This window comes from Pectinophora gossypiella, chromosome 1, assembly GCF_024362695.1.
Source record: "Pectinophora gossypiella chromosome 1, ilPecGoss1.1, whole genome shotgun sequence".
Taxonomy (NCBI): Eukaryota; Metazoa; Arthropoda; class Insecta; order Lepidoptera; family Gelechiidae; genus Pectinophora; species Pectinophora gossypiella.
Genome location: NC_065404.1, coordinates 10,538,457 through 10,557,845, shown reverse-complemented (window position 1 = coordinate 10,557,845; position 19,389 = coordinate 10,538,457). Strand labels below are relative to the sequence as shown.

At 37.8% G+C, this 19,389-nt stretch overlaps 1 long non-coding RNA gene across 1 annotated transcript; it reads left to right on the top strand.

Moving 5' to 3' along the window:
- Positions 1–241: 241 nt before the first annotated feature.
- On the top strand, positions 242–3,804 carry LOC126366036 (uncharacterized). Its single transcript, XR_007566296.1, has 2 exons — positions 242–367; positions 3,556–3,804. It is a non-coding gene; the product is annotated as an uncharacterized LOC126366036 (long non-coding RNA).
- The last annotated feature ends 15,585 nt before the right edge of the window (positions 3,805–19,389 follow it).

Below are 19,389 nucleotides of genomic sequence, written 5' to 3'. Positions count from 1 at the left end.
ATTGCGGACTAAGTCACTTAATTGTCCGAAAAAGTAAGAGTAAGCTTTGCTTCAGAAATTATATAGTTGGTCCGGGCTACCACCAAAACGATTACCTCCTGTTATTTGAGGGTAGAGGCGATCCAGCAGTGGAACATCTATAGGCTATTTATGTTTTATTGAAAATTATATTCTTTTCTTGTAGGTAATATGAACATTGCCCACTTGCCTGCAGAAAATTTGCGGTCAAGGTATTTATGCATTGACCATTTCAATATAAAGTATGTACGAAATGAGACTGGTCATAGAAAAAGACTCCAGAGAAGTGCAGTTCCAGAACCATATCAGACTCAAGACGTTCAAAATCGCTCAAGCACTTCCTCACCAGGTAAGCACAATTAATTTGTCAAGTTATTACCTACAATTGGGTAGGTAGGTACTTACCTACCACTGAATTAATACAAATACAATCAAATTTTTATTGTAGGTTAGGTACCTATCTATTGCTTGAATATCTACATAATATTGGGTTTTAGTATAGTGATAGTGAGTTATTACCTACATGAATGATACCTACCGACCTTGAGTTTTTTTTGAAATGTTAGGTACCTAGCTAATTACAACTTACCTACTACTTAGATGTAGACAAGTTAATGTAGGTACCTACCTACCTAGTTAAATGTTTAAAGTTGATAGGTTGTTTGTATGAAGTGTCCGGGCTGTGATGATAGATAGGTTCGATAGGTGCCTATAGACGTCTCGATTCCGAACCATTTTCAGTAACTAAACTATAATAAAGCCGTATTAACATAAATTGTAGGGTTTAAAATAATTAAAGACGTAAAATATTACTTTATTGTACCTATACCAAGATACCTACCTACTATCTATAATACCTACTTAATACCTTAATGACAAATTGACAGCCTCCGTGGTCTAGTGGTTAGAGCGATAGGCTCAAGATCTGGAGGTCCGGGTTCGATTCCCGATGGGGACATTGTCGAAATCACTTTGTGAGACTGTCCTTTGTTTGGTAAGGACTTTTCAGGATTGAATCACCTGATTGTCCGAAAAAGTAAGATGATTCCGTGCTTCGGAAGGCACGTTAAGCCGTTGGTCCCGGCTATTAGCCGTAAAAACACCTCCACCAACCCGCAGTGGAGCAACGTGGTGGAATATGCTCCATACCCCCTCCGGTTGATTGAGGGGAGGCCTGTGCCCAGCAGTGGGACGTATATAAGCAGTTTATAATACCTTAATAGGTAAGTATCTACCTAGGTAAGTTAGGTAGCTATAGGTAGAAAAGTAGCTTTTCGCTTTCAACTTTACGCAGACGGCGATTGTCGTAGATGGTAGGTAATGTAACCTACCATAACGTAACCAGTTGTTAAAGCCTGAAGGGGTAACAAACATACAGGCAGATTTACCTACATACCTAGGTACCTACTACGCATCGCATCGCATCGTACGTACCTATCATTTGCGTTTGCGCGACTCAGCCAGTAGGTAGGTACCTGCCTACCTACTTACCTACAATCGTAATAACACGTGACTTCGCGCAACGCAACAAGCTAGAATGGATCTTATCTTTATAATGACATAAAGTCTATAGTTGCTCGACACACGGAATTGAGACGTAGTTGTTTACAATCTTGTACAAAACAGTGCACCGCGCTTACAGGGCTTATAGGTATATATGTATTATAGCGGTTATTAAACTACCCAAACGCGATGCGTCGAGATCGCGGGCTCGGGCATCAGGATCGGGCAGTGTTATAATAAACAGTTCATTAGTGGGCGACCCACGATTTCGTCATACATTTTATAGGTAGGTAGGTTACATTGGTACACACGATGACCAGACGCATCGTGTGTGGCAGATGAATCGAGTTAATGTAGGTAATAAAGCCTTATCATTCCACTTACTTAAGTAGGTAGGTACCTACTATGTTTGTGGCTCTTTCACGCAAAACCTATACCGCAGCGTAGCTACCTAAAATCATATAGGTACGTAAAGTAAGGCCAACCAGACGAGATCAAAAACGTAAACAAACGGACCATTACTGAGTTACATTGCGATAACCAGGGATTATCATCTCTGTCCTTATCACTCGTACGCGCAGTTATGGCGTCAGTTGGTCAACGACAGCTGTCGTTGTGTTTCGTGGTAGGTACAGGAAAGCAGTCGGTACTGCAGCTGTCAACATTTGGACCGCCATTTTATGAACATGTTCATTTCTGTTTGGATTGCGTTCGAAGTGATACATATTTTTTCGTCCCCGTATTTACCTACTTAGATTTTTGTTCTTATTATTCCGTTTCTGTTACTTTTATTTTTGATTTTTGCTGGTATTATGAGTAGTTGTTGATTTAAACACAGTATTGACAACATGATTGATAATACGATAGATAGTTTTATCATAAACACAGCTGACTCGGACTCTTCCGACGAATCATCTTTGTCTAGTACAGACGACAGCGATTAAAATTCGAACTTTATGATAATTTATTCAAATATAAATGTTTTGAACCTCTGAAACTTTGTTTACATTCTATATCTCGTCTGGTTGCCTTTAACACGTCAGTAATCTAATCATTATTTTTATTTATTTTATTTTAAGTTATATCTGTCATTATAATTAAAATCAATTTATTCAAACAAAAACAAAACAAACACACCCTATAAATAAAACACCTCCTCCAATGCGTCACATCGAGGCAAGGTGCCCAACAGGCTGGCAGCATTACCCCTCTGAATCGCCAGGCTAATTCTCTGACAGAAATAACTACCAGCCCTAGCATCCCCCGAAGCCCCGATAAGACGCATTGAGAGATCTGTCATTATTATTTTTTTATTCTATCTGTCATTATAATAATATTATAAAACAAAGCTCCCACGCCATTCGCTCGTCTGTTTGTTGGCGGCTATCTCAAAAGAAAAAAATAATAATGACAGATATAACTTAAAATAAAGTTAGATGTGTTTACAGGAATTAGCACCAATGTCATGACTTACAAGAAGTGTTACATATTTTTTTCTTTGAGCTTCTATATTTGCAACTTTTTACCACGCACTTCGCATGTTGCCAGTTCGGCGCCTAATCGCGCACCGCGGAGAAATACTGTCACGTCGCTATATTAACAGTAACTTTGCGTCCCACTTTTTGAGCGCTGATGTTCAATCTATGTCCGAAAAAAATCAAGACTAGTGGGAGCTTTCATCGAAAAAGCTGCCTAATGGTTTTGAGATATAACAAAACAATATATTGTGGTTTTTTATAAGTACCTACCTATGTCTATCTTTTAGGAATCACTTATCATACACATTTTAATATTTATAAAATGGCTACGTTAATACGTTAGTTACCTACCTACTTTAATGAATGTTATAATTGCCCTTTTCTTCCTTTATGTTAGGTATTGTTATCTCCAACAACTTTGCTTTACATTCATCTTTTGGGGCCTTTGGCGACTCAATCATAACCCTGACACTAGGGTTGATGAGGCTGGTATTCCACCCACGATAAGAAGATAAGATTCACGACATTATTTAATACATACTATTTTTCGTTTTAGGTTCATCAGGTACTTTTAAAGTACTGACACCGAAAAAGGTGTACAAAAATAAACGGCTTCGCGACTGCGAACTTGAAGAGCTCGTGGAGCCGCCAGCATTAGCATACCAGTGCAACACGCCGAAGAGAAGACGGTTGTCAATTACTGAAGACACGCCAAAATGCAAAGTGTTAAAAAAGAAATTAGTATTGTATCTAACAATAACAAAATGTAATACCTTTTGAATTAAAGAAGTAGTTTAATTGAATATTTATTGTATTTTCATTCTAGTCATTAAAAAAAAATCCAACTTCATTAAATTTGTTAATTTTAATAATCAAGTAGGTATCTTAATTATAATATACTAATACTACTTTTATATAAATTGTAATGAACAATTAATTATTTATAGTTACTTTAAATGATATCTATCTATGTAATGGACAGTCAATTAAGATGGTGCGGTCACGTCCGCCGTATGAATGACTGTAGACTCCCAAAGTTCGTCTTCTACTCCGAACTAGCGAGTGGAAAGCGTAAACGTGGGGGACAATATCTGCGGTACAAGGACGTCTTGAAACGTAACCTGACCGCCTGCGATATCTCCACTGAACGCTGGGAGGACCTTGCTGTTTTAAGACCTGTTTGGCGTCACTGTGTCAAAACAGGGGTGGCCAACTTTGAACAAAATCGTCTGAAAGAGCTCGATGAAAAACGCCAAAAACGCAAGGATCGTCTCAAACCCACCTATAGCTACACCTTTAACTCGGATGGACAGCTATTCTGCCTCCAATGTGACCGAGTTTTCAGAACAAAGTTTGGCTTTGCCAGTCACATTCGAGCGCACGAGAGAAGAGACTGAGGTCGCCGTTGTCGGATACGACAAGGAGGACTATATGTAATGGAAAGGGGATAGTAAAATAAAAAAGACACATTTCTATTGTTTAGTTATTTATTCAAAACCATACACAAACTCAGTTGAATCAGAAAAGCTGGATCAGTGTTTTTCCCAGGAAAACCTAGGTAACTATTTGGTACTCAACTAAAACTCATTTAAACAGGCACATTATTGCCAGATTCACATTCGGCTGTTTGCACATCCTTTCCTTTACTACTTGGGCCACATTATCTTTCCACTTATTTTATATTATCTTGACTCAACCAGGGTACTCGCTATATTATGTTACCTACAAATGAAAATATAATAGTTATTAAAAGAGCACATTAATTTTGATCGGCAATGATATTCAGAACAAAACATTTCTACCACCCATTAGGTATTATAGGCATTAGTTTATCTATGTATCACAGATAATATAATAACATAACATAAGCAAGATCTTGCATCCCATTGAGGTAGTCAAAGTAACATTCATCACAAGATGAACTAAGCACACGCACCTCACGAGCTTTCCGTTAGGCTAACGATAGGCTGTATCGCTACCTATAATGGTCAGGCCAACTGTGCTAGATGTGAACTGTTTAAATTAAATTAATGCAAGTCCGGTACCAGGGTTTGAACCGGGTTCATCGTTTGAGATGCAAACAAGTCTACCATTATGACCTATTTTATATTAGAGTAATAGTGACTATATAATAATAGTAGGTATATTGCAATGTATGACAAAACTTGTGTGCCAAAACTCTGCTCTGTCCGCCCTGAGAAGGAGAGTAAGTGTGAGTTAATACTCTCATATACCAATGAGTAGTAATAGTAGGCTCTATTTTTTACATTTAGACACATGGATGACCTATTACGCATGTAATCCGATGAGTTTGAAATTTATCTACTTTATTGAACATTTAGATATTCGGGCTCAAAGAAATGGGTTAATGGGATAATAATTTAAGCATACATACCTGGCATAGTGCGATTCTCATTTATGCAGAACAGAAGTCAGGATTAAGTTTTCACTATAATACCTACAACTCCAAAGAAAATATTTTTCTTTGAAAAGTAGTGTGGCTTTCATGAGGTAGACTTGTATCATATTCATCACTTGGTCATGGTCAGAAAATTGTTGATATGTGGTTCAAATAGCCTTTGCATGTCATTCTTCATAATGGTTATCATCGTCTTTTGAGATCTGAAATAAATTACAGGCTTAAATTCACAACACACTCACTGCCTAACTAGACTTATTTAACTTTTTTTCAACAAACAGTATATTATGATTTGTACCATAGATAGGTGACAGCTACACAAAAAAGTATCTACTACATACATACTTATACTCACGCCTGTAATCCCGATTAGGCTGGGCAGAGCCACGAGTAAGCAGAGACCAATTTGGAAGCACTTTATACAAAGTCCTCAGGTGCTTAACCGGTGGTCCAATGTAATGTTTCATCATGCTAGAAAAGACTTGTCTTTCATAAAGGTTCTCCTCAGTCGGGTTTACGACACGCCCGGGATGATAAGGGACGATTGCGTTCTAGGTAGGACCTTAGCTATGTTTTTAATTATCTTCCAGTTTTAGTAACTAATTAGATACTTACAGGAGTTGGAGATATATTTTTGCCAATACAAAATGAAGACGTAATCAATAAACCCCACCAAACAAAGACCTTGTATTCTTTTCTTTGCCCACCAAACATCAGATATAATCGTATGTCAACTAACAACTGTCACCTTGACAATGTCACAGATCATTGTCACAGATTATAATACTAAAATGTCAACGTTGAGAAAAAAAAATCCGTTTGCGCCATCTATTATCTTAATTTTACTCTAACTCTAAGTAAATATATTGTGCTTGCAATAACTTGCACTCAGTAAGCTGAAATTTCACTAGATGTCGCTCGATTCGTTCGATCCCATCAATAAATGACCACTAGATGCCGCTAAAAAAGGGGCGTTTTAGCGGCATCTAGTGGTCATTTATTAGAACTAAAAATAGCCCGAAGAATTGCCCGAGTTAGAACGGCACAGTTTCGTTGTATGACGTGAGGCATCTGTACGTTAGTATTATATGATCTGTGGTATTCGTAACGATGTCACTATCACCCTGTATGTATCTTTTCATTGCAGGTTAATGGGTAAACTACATGACAAATTTGATACCCATCTTATACATTCGCAATTAATCCAGAGTCAAGAATTAATGAGATTTTCAAACAGATGTATGACGGTGTATAAGAATGCTCTTTGGTGGCGACATTTAGCCTCGCAAGTCGCAAGACATCGTGACTTTCATTTCAACGTTCAGTACAATCTCAGAGCTATATTGATGTTAGCCGTGGCTAGGAAGTCGTTTTATCATGTTTTATATACCTCTGTGGTGTACTTTTTATGTGGCTAACCCCTGACGATGAATGGGACTTTTTGCTGTTACAGGGGTCCGCGGCCAGAACGGATCTCCAATGAATACTTGTACTGCCCGATTTTTGCGGGATTGTTGGTGCGGGATATTTATGAGGTCAGCTCCTAGGTCAATATTACTTTATAAATAAACGTTCGATATATTAAAACATTCCTGCTACCGCAACTATAACTGGTAGCAAATTCAGAATTGGAAGGCAAAATAAAACCAATTTGTCACACAAACCTATATTACTGATTTTATTTCTGGTCAGAAATTCCTGTTTCTTTTAGAATTCTGATTGTAGAGCGAAACTGCAAAAGCTAAGGACATTGCAATGTGGATCCGTAGTAAATGGGAAAAGTTACTGGGAGGACACGCGAGCCGGTACGAATAACCTAAGTTCCAGTACAATTACAAACAAAGTACGACTATACTCACTTACCTCTTTATGCTTTAACGATCTAATACGGCACAGTAATTCAATTGACAATTAATTATTATCCCTATTTACCATTTTTAATCCCGCAGAATTCCATGAGCTGAAATTAAATTTTAATTAAGCGAAGTCCCGCATTTAATTCGAGAGCAAGAATGGCAGGTATTGTGGAGCGGTCGTGTTGGAATTCGGTAATCACCTATACAATAAACGAATTTAGTCTTCTGCAAAGTATCACATCTATTGAGGTGACGAAAGAGTCTACTGTAAATTCGCTTACACTTGTTTATAAGTAAAGCCACGTACGAGGGGAGTAAGTTTATCGTGTACTCTGAACTTTTCTGTGGTCGTTATTTGGTATAAAATTCTTAAAGCAAAACCATCTACGAAACTTTTAAGTATGAAGTTTTAAGTGCGTTTAGTGTAGTGGATTTTATATAAGACGTTGAAATAGATCAAAATCATGATTAGGTGGTGTAATTAATCGCAGAAAAGGGCAATCAGTTCATTAGATGGGGAGTTTTCTCCCGTCCAAGTGGAGTGGCTATTGTCAGAGTTTCTTTGCAGTGTATCGTCTGTGAGGGAACGTTATCGGGATCTGATTGAGCGCGCAATAAATTTGGGTTGCCTTTCTGCGTGTAATACATTCGCCTTGCGGCTACCACCACACCACTAATATATTAGGGTCCTATCAACAGTATTTTTTTTGTTTCTATGTTAATTTTGGGTGGAAACGGAGCTCCATTAAGAAGTCCATTTTAGTGGATCCCATTTAATATGAGCAGAGTTGCGGTTTACATATGAGATTTTACATTGAGTACCAGTGAATTATAATTTTCAATCTGTGTTATTTTTAATAGTAGTAATGTGTCTTACCGATGACATGCACGTAAGTGGATAGGTTATAGGTATGCGGAGACGGGTTGAAAGTGTGCTATCCTGAATAACTGACGTAGAAGACTTACCAGGACACATCATGAGTTATCGCGCCGCAATAAAGTGCAACGGGAAACTTGTTGGGTGCTCTAGAGATCTGCAATGTGAATCCATCGTACGTGGGATTTAGTCTTTGCCATTTCAAATGTAGACAATATAAAATATCTAGGTATTTAATCTAGTTTCTTGAGTTTATTTTGTATTCTCTAGAGCATTAAAGGTTAGATAAAGACAGATAGTTTTCTTTCATTATCCAATTAATTTTCCATTCTTTCATTCGGTAAGGAAAAATTAAACTTCCGGTTATCAGATCAATTAGCGAAGTTTTAATCTAAGGAGTTGGTCAAAATTTGGCTTGAGGATCGACAGAGGCGGGCAAATGAGTGAAAAAATGAAAGTTCGGGAGGAGTGTGTCTCGAGTGTGCCGTGTGCAGTGTGTGGATTTCGGGTGTGTGGCTGGCTGGAGCGCGGCGTGTGTGTGCCGTGGGCCGCCGGCACCCAGCGGGCGCGGCGGTGGTTGGGGCGGGGTGTATCGATTTCGGCGGGGCGCGTGCGCCGGGGCGCGCGGCGAGCGGCCGCAGCTCGCGCTCGCCGCACTCGGCCCACCCGCGCAGTCCGCAGCCGGCCGCCTGCCGACACCCAGCTCGCGCGCGGTCGCGCACCACACACGTTTGACATACGACACGGCGCGCGACAACATTCGAACAACCTCAAACTGCCTCTCTCACAGGAATTGCTTCAGTGTTATCACTTTGAAACTGTCACAAACTTGTAGTTTGAAGACGTCTTGTCGGATGACTTTATTTCTTCGACTGAGTTTCTGAAAGTGATAACTTTAATTTGCAAAAAAACGTCTGTTTTTAAGTAAGTAATAGGTTTCTTCTTAAAAATTGAAAACTATCTAATAACGTGGACGCATGACCGAGGGTAAAAATATTAAAGTGTAGTGATATGTTAGCAAAAATGATTTGAGTGCATAATTATCTCCAGTGATCGTGTGACTGAAAAAAATAGGCTCGGAGCATTGCTCACGAGTTCACGGGTCGTTAACTCGGCGGAGGAGAGAAGCCGAAAAAAAGAGGTCTTCGCTTACGTCCGCTCATCGGAGTGATAAAATTTATGACAAACGGTAAGGAGCATGTAGTGATAAGGGTGGGTGCGTTATCTGTGCGGGTGGCGCGGGGCCGACATATATCACAGTGTCCAATACACTTCTCCCGTTAATTGCTGTCCTTATACTCTCTCGGGACCATCTTTTGGCCCTAAACTGTTATCAGCTGACACTTATTTATTACTGCCACTGCCGCCTGCTCGCAGATAACAAACCTAAGACGTATACTAGCAGTAGATATGGTATAAGTGTTTGTTTTGCACGTAGTTTGGTCTATAATTAAGGCAGTAGGTTAGTATCTACGTAGTACTATTAGTAGTCTCAAATGGTGGGAATAGTATCTGGCGGCAGCGTGGCGTGGTGGCGTGCGTACTGATGGCAAACAGCTGAGTGGCGCGGCTGCGGGCGATTCTAACGACATGTAAATAAGACGCTTGGGGTTGTGCTGCGGACTGGTCTAGTATAGTTTTTTTTTGTTTCAGTAACGACGTCTTTCAAGTAATTCTTAGCTTTCTATGTAATCTTTTGCACAACATCTTTGTAGAATTAATAACATTTTGTCTCTAGGTACTCTAGATACTTACTCAGACTGAGACAGTACAAATCGATGCCTGTCTGATATAAGGGCGGCCAAACGTCACGTACTTTGCATTTATGTTAGTATTTTAGAGGAAAAGGGACTGGGTTTGTCGTATAATACACTCGTTAGCCTAAAAATATTCGCGGGACGGTCTTCCACAACGTCGTGGGTTCAAACTTGCGTGAAAATTTATGAGCGTGTCGTATGTCTTCCCGAAATGTCTGTGAGTGTCCCACGTCGGTGCTAGCGCGAGGATTACACGAGCGACCTTTTTTAACACCGCCTTGCCTTCCGCTTTGTTATTTTAATTTTGTTAACACAGAGAAGTCGAGTCGGGGTCCACACCTAATTATATTAATGTATATTAACGCCTAATCCTTGCCTGGGTTGACAGAGTACACCCAATTTCTGGACCTCATGCTGCTCTTTTTATATCTTTCTTTTCTTTTTTTCTCCAACCGCGTGGAATTTCTCACAATTTGCCATCGACTTCCACTTGACTATTTTAATTGACGATGTTATTGTGTCCATTAATGGTCGATAGGAAGCAGCTCAGTCTATTTTAGCGGCAGTCAGCGGCGGGGTACGTGCTCGAGGGGCGCTAACGGCAGAGCGGCGAGGGCAGCAATGACCGGCTTTAGTGCCGGCATTAAATCTTGATTTTGTAGAGCCTCCTGCAACTGTTAACTTAAATACTTAAAATAAAAGTTCTCTTAAGTAATACATTCGGTCTTGTAAAGAAAGTTCCGGGCGGAATGTAAATTGGTACCCACTTCCATAATTTCTATTTGAGAGCTACGTTTTGGTTAGGAAACTTCGAACAATAGAAACCAACAGCCATACAAATAAAATACCTCATTACTTTTTACAACTTCGAAGAATAAAAGAGAGGGCGCCCCGGGGAGGCAAGTTTTCATCAGCGGGTATCAGTGTGAAGATGCTCTTATCTCCAGTCTTGCCGCGGGCATGTGTGCAAAATAAATTCAAGCCGTGACACGGCGAGCTCAATTTGCTGTGGGAATTGCGAGCATGTTCCTAATACCTTTAGAAATGCATGGCAAGGGTCGCTGATATTCCTGTCACGTTGCGGATGACCACAGGCCTTTTCAAAACTACGTCCCGACCTTGAGCAGCGTGTCTCGCTACCTTAACCACTCCCTTTGCTAATATCTACGACACAAAAAGTCAGGATTCGGAGATTTGTGGTGGATTAATTAGGGTTCCTAAAGCGTCTATTACGCGTTGATTACGACTAGTTAATGGTTTGCTTGTTCTTGATGCCGGATTACGTTCCTATACATTTTTTATTTATTGGCAATAAACAGTTAACTTTATTCGAAATCCAATTAACAATTGATCGGTATTCTTGTCGTCTGCCGGGGCACCGAAACTTTCCCCATGAGATTTGCCGCGTTATTTTATTCAAGTCGTGAAGCGAACTGTAAGAAGGTGTTAAAGAGTGAATTGGCGAATGATCGGATGAATGGAATATGCGAACAGGTCGGCGCGCTTACTCAGACCGATCGACGGCGAACTGAATAATGAATGGGTCAGGGGTCGAAATACTCAGTGCTTCGCCGCCACAATCACTATACGACACATGTTGCTGTTTCATAAACTGAGCTCAACCTCGTTTCAGAAGCGAAAACTGGTACAAAATTGCCTTTTGTTTGCGAGAGTTTCTCGAATGCGGGTTTAATACGCGAGCGCGTTGAAGTCTTTTTAATGTCATTGTTACTAACAAACTCCAAGAGGTTTTACATTGTAACTATTGTCATTTGATTAATTCAAACTATTATATTGTTAAGGAAATAACAAGACTACAATTATGTTCACCAGTACCAGTATAAGGGAATTCTCACAGTCCAAATAAATAGTTGACTAAAAGAGTTTACATCACTCACCGTCGTCTTCCTCTCCGGTTTTTCTAATTTTGAATAATTGCTTACATGTCGGTGAACAACTCAACTGTACCATGTCATTTTCATGTTTCTTTTATTCTCGAATGGAAACTGGAAACGAATATTTCTCACATGCCTTTGTAATGTTCCAAATGGTTGGAAAATAAATTAACATAATTCTTATCCGAGACGTTCGTGCTTTCGGCGCTGAGTTACTACGCGGCTTCCTCATAATATCTACTGACATTTTTATGAATAAAAATCCCTAGGCCTCGCCGTACACCGGGGGCATCGTTTTGTTTTGAATAAAATATAAGTAATTTTTTGAGCATACAAACTTTGTTGGAGATACTCCACATTCCTCGTCCTTTCGTGAATGTTATGTAGTTATTCATTCGAGTCACGAATCTCAAGCTATTTATTCACATTCGGTTTGGCGTGCGCAAATAATAGGGTAACTTCTTAAATTCCCCCGCCCGACAGGTAATACAAACGCATTTTATTCTGTTCAAATTATCCATTTGCAACATTTCCATTCCATACGATATTGATCTATTGACTGACGCCCAAGCCAACACGTGAATACGTGGGTTATAAGGTTATACATATATATAAATGCTTTAAATTAGAAGTAATTTTCACACAATAGGAGAGTTAGATATACATACCCTTATATATAATATTATTTAACAATATTTTATGTTCGATTAAGGAGCAGAGATTTTACTTTCTATACGAGTATAACATAAAATGTCACTTCACTGTTAAAGCACAACTCAATCAGTGAACAATGTATCTAAATGGACGGTATTTGGTTGAAAATAACATGAAAGAAAGTTGGAAGACTTCAATAAAATGGTTGCTTTGTGTGTCTGGTATGCTGTACTTAGAGGTATATACGAGAGGTATTTATGTGGCCACACTTCCGATGTACACTTGGTCATATTGCCGCGCCAGGGATCCGAATACCTTAAAATTGTGTCCATAAAGATAAGAATTTTGCGACTCCGTTTTACCAGTTTTGGGTTCCCTAAAAATTTATGACCACATTTCACGACTTCGTAAGAGTTTTTGCTGGTTTTCCTGACAAAAATTTGATATCCTCTGATTTTCTGTCGGGACAGTTTCAGATTATCAAAAAAGTTTTGGAAAAGAATATTAATAATGAAAGTACCCAAAATGATATTCGTCTCTTAATTTCAGTGGATGCTTTATCTTCATATACATAAGTGTGCGTTATATAATGGTCGTCTCGAGCAGCTTCTGGGAATAGTTTGTTAATAGAAACGCTAATTATAACTACATTAAGTGGAAATGAGATATAATTGAGAGCAAGAGGTTGCAGTGGGAATAAATCCATGGCAATTAGTTAATGGTCTTAACGTCGCTGTAGATCAAACTACGTCAAAGTACTTAAATATTTATGTTTTAGAACAGTCTGTTTAATGTTCGTCCCATAAAGTACAGTAAAATGATAGAAACTACTAACATTCAATATACAAGTACCTACGCACAAAAACATACAGATAATATTTTAAATTTGTCAGAAAATAGATTTAAAGCTCATTTGAAGCTTTATGTAAAAAAGCTTATTATAAGATTAATGACTACCTAAATGACAAAAAGGTTTGGTATTGAATGTGTTCCTCTAGTTATTAAATAACTTGTAATGTATCCCCACATTGGTTTTTAAAAGATGTGTTGCTGTTGAAGTTTTTTGTCATTTCTTCTCCTCAGCCATAACACCTTGCGAAATGACGTAAATTCAAAAATGTAACATTGATCTTCAACAAATTTATCCATGATAATTACGTTGAATAAATTATTCTGATTCTGATACACAACAAAAAGTTAATCTTTGTTCCGATACATACGTACAAATAATATAATATGAGAAGTATAATATAATGTTCACTGAGTAGCGTCAAGTCTCGGTTAAGTATTAGGTTTGCTATCGAAGGTTTTCTTGATGTCGTGAAGAAACGACATATTTCGTAGAGGCTTTTGGTACTCTAATGAATTTATGAGGCGCGTTTGTGGTTTTATAACAGGCCACTAAAAAGGGATGAGACTAAAATTGCTCTGAATAATGTGTGTATTACTCACTGTTCATTGGTTTAATTAGTTATGTAACTCATACAAAAGTAATCGGTGTTCCGTAGGTCGTTGACTGCGGCTTTGAAAGAGGTGTAAACAGCAGTAATGAATTTTAGATATTGTTCGCAATTAAACAACGTTGTATTGTGGTAACCAAAGTACCGTTTCGTGTCCAGGAAAGATGGAGTTTTTATTACGATGATGTTTATTACAACCTTACTATTTGCACCCTACTTACACATTAATGTGTAGCATCACAAAACATATGACCTGGATTCACCTGGTATCACAGATTGGCAAAGTCACAAATCGTTACAAAAATAACCAATTTTAGGTAAGATACTTACCTACAATTTTTACAATTCTGGATTTTTCTGTTCATAATAAAATAAAGGGCTCTCTAGTGAAATTATATTTAAGTACGAATACACGTGTAACTATTTATTGATGAAGGTAAAAAATATTTATTTGTAGTAATGAAGCCCCGCAGTCGTAAAGTTAACTTAGCAACATTAGATTAAGATTTTATTTACCTGTCCGTATGCCTGTATAATGTCTATGTAAATCATGTATAAATAAAACAATAATAAAACCTTTATGAATAACAAGGTCTCATATTCTAAGAATTTGAATGAATATGTATAGCTCGTAGATTACGTATTTGTTCAAGTTCGCGAGTACGCGTCAGACCGTAGTACCTTCATAGTACTAATTTTAGTTATACTTGAATGTGTACGTACATTGATTAGAAATTATTCGCGTCTGTTTTCATGCTAATTATATTATCAAACGGTGTTCTGTAGTGGGTGTGTTTACGTTGTGTGAGCGTCTATTAGTAATGCTGAGGGAGTAAGAGGCGCGCTATGAATTATGGACGGGTGTAGACACGTGGCTGCCTCGCAAGCCTAATTGATTCTTGAACTTTACACTTGCTCGGCCATGCGAACCTTAAACCTTGACTGACGTCATAGAAAAGTAAGCTTATATACAGATTAAAAAGAAAAACACTTTATTTTGTGGTGACAAACACTTTATCGCTAGTTAAACGGGATGCTTAAAAGTATTGTTTGTATCCGCCTTTAGAGTAACGTATTATAAAGCACCTTAAAGTTGCAACCACAAAAATACTTTTTAATAACACCAGGGACTTTAGGTGGTGCCAAATGAACGGCATTTTCCATCATCGCTCCCTATAGAGTCGTAAAATCTAAGCCACCGTAGTGGGCGCGTGACGAATCTGACAAGATACCTGGAGCCATTCTGAGCATCTTATCAATTATGTACCCACCCTGTGGCTCATTCTACTACACACACTTATTCACTCCAAATGTCAGTATTTAAGGAATATAATAGATAAGCGTGTTCACATCGGTGGCATTGTCACGTATCCTCAAAACAGATTATGGGTGAAAGCGCTCAAAAAATATATCGATGGAATGACAAAATGCATTAGGTATTTGCCGGAATATGAAAAAGAATGGATTCAAACTCTAGATGACATACGATGCTAAAATTAAAAGTGATAAAATGGTCGCCGTCAAAGCTTGTTCAACCATTTATCTCGGTATCCAGTCTCAACGCGGGTTTAACTGGATAGTAGAAAAGTAAAGTAAAGTAATAGGAATACCTGTGGAAAATATTTCATGCTCTTTTTCAGAAACTTAAAACACTAATGTCGTTTTTATGCAACAAATTTTATTCTTTGATTTCATGCCCCATGTGGGACTATTTGCATGTTAAAGCTTTGTGACACAGTCATAACATTCTCGCCTGTCCCTGACTATACGCTGTTTGATTTAATCATACAAAGTACTTAATAACTTATTATTTAGCAGAGTCGCGTCGACATTGTAGGTTCGACAACTTCGAAGGAATTTTTAACTAAGTAAGGCAATTGGTAATTAAATTTATTTGCTATGGAGTCATTAAGGGAGGAACCTCGCCAAAACAAATTTTCAACAAAGTTTGTTTAGCAGGGCCTATACACGGCGTTCCGGCTAATTACAAAAGGCGAGTGCTCACGTTTGGCTTCACGTAATTGACTAAATATTAATGGCTAATTTAAAGGTGAATACGTGAGATGACCTGGTTACAAATAATGGTAAAAGTTATAAAACAAAATACGTAACGAACGTTATACAGGTATCAAGTTTAATCGTTATCAATGAGGATAAAAACTAGAAGCTGAAATGCGCCTACATTTCAGCTTCTAGTTTTTGCTTCTAGCACTGTTGAAATTTCCTAAATTTTGACAGTTCTCCATAGTGTCCAGCTAAAATTCAAGATAAATTGCTAAAAATGTGAAGCAACGTGGACACCCGTCTGAAGGTTAAGTTATGAAAAAGAAAAGCCAGTTGATAAAAAAAAGTTGGGATTGAAATAAGTTTTTCTAAGTTTTCTTCTTTCCGGTCTTTAGGGAATGAATATAACGCTATGATTTTGCAGTTAAACGCTGCGCAAAGGGAGTGTAAACATATAACCAAAACAATATGTTAGTTTACCGAAACAGAATGGGTAACTGTCAAGTGGTGAACAGTAGCGACATCTGATGGGAGAAATGGGCAGTTCTTATCCTCACTGAATCAGCATCATTACTTAGATTGCCATCTATTGTTTATTTCATATATTGATGACCTGAAACCAACCAGTGATCTGCATAAAACACTAAATGAAAAAAGTTTCGACTCGCAGCAAAAACGGTATAATAATATAAATAAATGTACTGGAGGGTAAATAGCGATGGCACAGTAAATGGCTCACGCCGCCGCCGACGCCCAGGGCGCAGGGCGCGGAGTGCGGGTAACGAGTACGCGACGTGTGACGAGTAAAATAATTACGGGTGTACCAATGTACTCCGCCCGTTATTTGTGGGATCACTTGTATCATATACGACAGGCCCTGTTTATGTTTATTTCTACGTAAATTACTTTCGGGTTCTCGTGCGCCATAAAATGAAGTCTTGTCTGTTTATGCGGCTTCATTATAATGAATGAAAGTATACGTTTATATCTTTCATTATAATATATAATGTATAAAGCGTGAATAATTTTGAATACTAACATCATTTATTTTTCAAAACAATGTTTGTTACGATAAACTAATAAGTTTTAAACAATTGTCAAAAAAAAAAAATAAGTCGGTTGGTGGGCGTATTTCTGTACTTATAAAACAAATCCTAACTCCTCGTTTTTGTCGATCGAACCCTCGAGGCTTTTACCTTTGCATGTTTGCGTGTCACGTCGATGAGTGTAAAGATAAATCTTTGTGGCTTTATGCTAAACCTGAAACCGCTCAATTTGCGTATTGAGTAATAAAGAAGGCTTTGTACACAAAAAGCGTGTCTTTTGTGAAATATGTTTAGTTATATTGTTTGTCAACTCGGTTTACCATTTCGTTCACTTGCAACTTTGTTATTTAATTATGCGCATTGGTTCGAAAGTTTAACCATGTTTAATAATACGTGTTACTTAATAGTTTTAGGTAGATGACTTTAGAGTGAAATTCAGGAACTCGACTATCCAATTCAATAGTTTATAACTTGATAGTTGTCGGACACTATAGCAAATGATAAACAAATGAACACACACACACACACATTAACATATTTTCCTAGTTCCGAATGTTACTGAATGAAGGACTTTGTCACAATTACACTTCATTTTTACATGCAAATCCACAAAGAAGGTACTCTTTTTTGTCATAAAAATGTTTGCCCGGGCTTCTGTATACTGTGTAACTAAATATGAGGACGTGTTTTTAATTTGAAAACACACGTGAATTCATTTGTATGTTTATTGTTGAATGTAGGTTCATAATTTCTAGAAAACACAATGATTATCTACTGTGGCATTGTAGCGCCGTTTGTTCGTCAAATCGGATTGTGTGGGTACATACATAACAAAGCATTACGCCTGTATCCTTGAAGAGGTAGGCAGAGGTATATAGTATATACATGCACCCCTCGCCTTCATACAGTTGTATTGTGTAGGTATTCGTTTCCAAACATAGAATCTGCCATCTAAAAATACATAAGGGGCTAGTCATAAGAATGGTTCAATATTCCCGGTAACTGAGCATAATATGACATTTTCATACTACATTGGAGTATATGACCTGTAAGTATATATAGGAAGGTGTATAATGGAACAAGGGAAGGGTTCCCATCAGTGAGACGAGCGTATCGATGACGCCAGTGACATCCATCTTCCAGCAACCTGACTGCTGATTAACTTGACTGACAGCCCTGAAGGGAAGTGCTGCCTCAGTAACTCACGTACAATGTCAGTATGTCTTAATTATATTTACGCTTTTGCAAGCAATCACGGAATTAAGATTGGTTTAAGCTGTTTCTCTGGGGCTTACTTTGTTAGATGCTTACAATAAGTAAATACAGGGTGTTAGTGACATCGTAACGAAAACTTTGGGGGATGATTCGGGCCATGATTCTAAGTTGATATCAAGTGAAATTTTCCGTCGCAAAAGTATGGAATGCAAAATAATTAAAAAAAAAAACAAATAAATTCATGAATTTTCCGACAGGAAATTTCACTTAATATCAACTCAGAATCATGGTCTGAATCGTCCCCCTCAGTATTCGTTACTGTGTCACCAACACCCATACCTACATGTATGTACTGGTACGGGGTGTAAGTGACATCGTAACGAATACTGAGGGGGCTGATTTAGCTCATTATTCTGAGTTAATATCAAGTGGAATTTTCGATCGCAAAAGTATAGAATTGAAAATTATTAAAAAAATAATAAAAAAAATCATGAATTTTGCGACGGAAAATTCCACTTGATTTTAACTCAGAATCATGGTCTGAATCATCCCTCTCAGGAATCGTTACGGTGTCACTAACACCCTGTGTAGATACACTCTCAGGTCTCTTGTCTTAAATTTTGTACCGAGTGAGAGTGTGAGACCCTCAGCGCTCCACATTTATCCGGCCAAGTAGTTAGTGCCTGTGGTATCAGTGGCACGTAAAATAAAAAAAAAAAAAATTCACAATCTTTACTTGTTCGTCGTAACAACTAATTACTTATGGCAAAAAATATTTTCTTAACATTTTCGTTTTTGTTTACAAACCTATTAAATCAAATTAAATAAATGTTTCTTTCTTTCTTTCTTTCAAATTAAGTTGACGTAAACATAAGGTTATGATAATATTTTTATTGAGACAATGTTTGTAAATTGATATATAAACATATTCATAATATTTAGGTATTTGTCGTCGACATTGTGGAAATGTATTACTTATACGTTTATGTACATTTTGACGTAATTGAATTCGAAACATGTATATTATTACCTACCTTATTTTTACGGGTACTCGATATTTATACTGACAGAGAGAGAGAGAGGAAAACATGTTATTGTATAATATGCCACACCCACGTGATGGACTTATGACAGTATAAAGTGTTAGTATATTTAGTATCAAAGTTTCTTATTAGACTTGTACAATCTTTTAGTGATAAATTCCGCG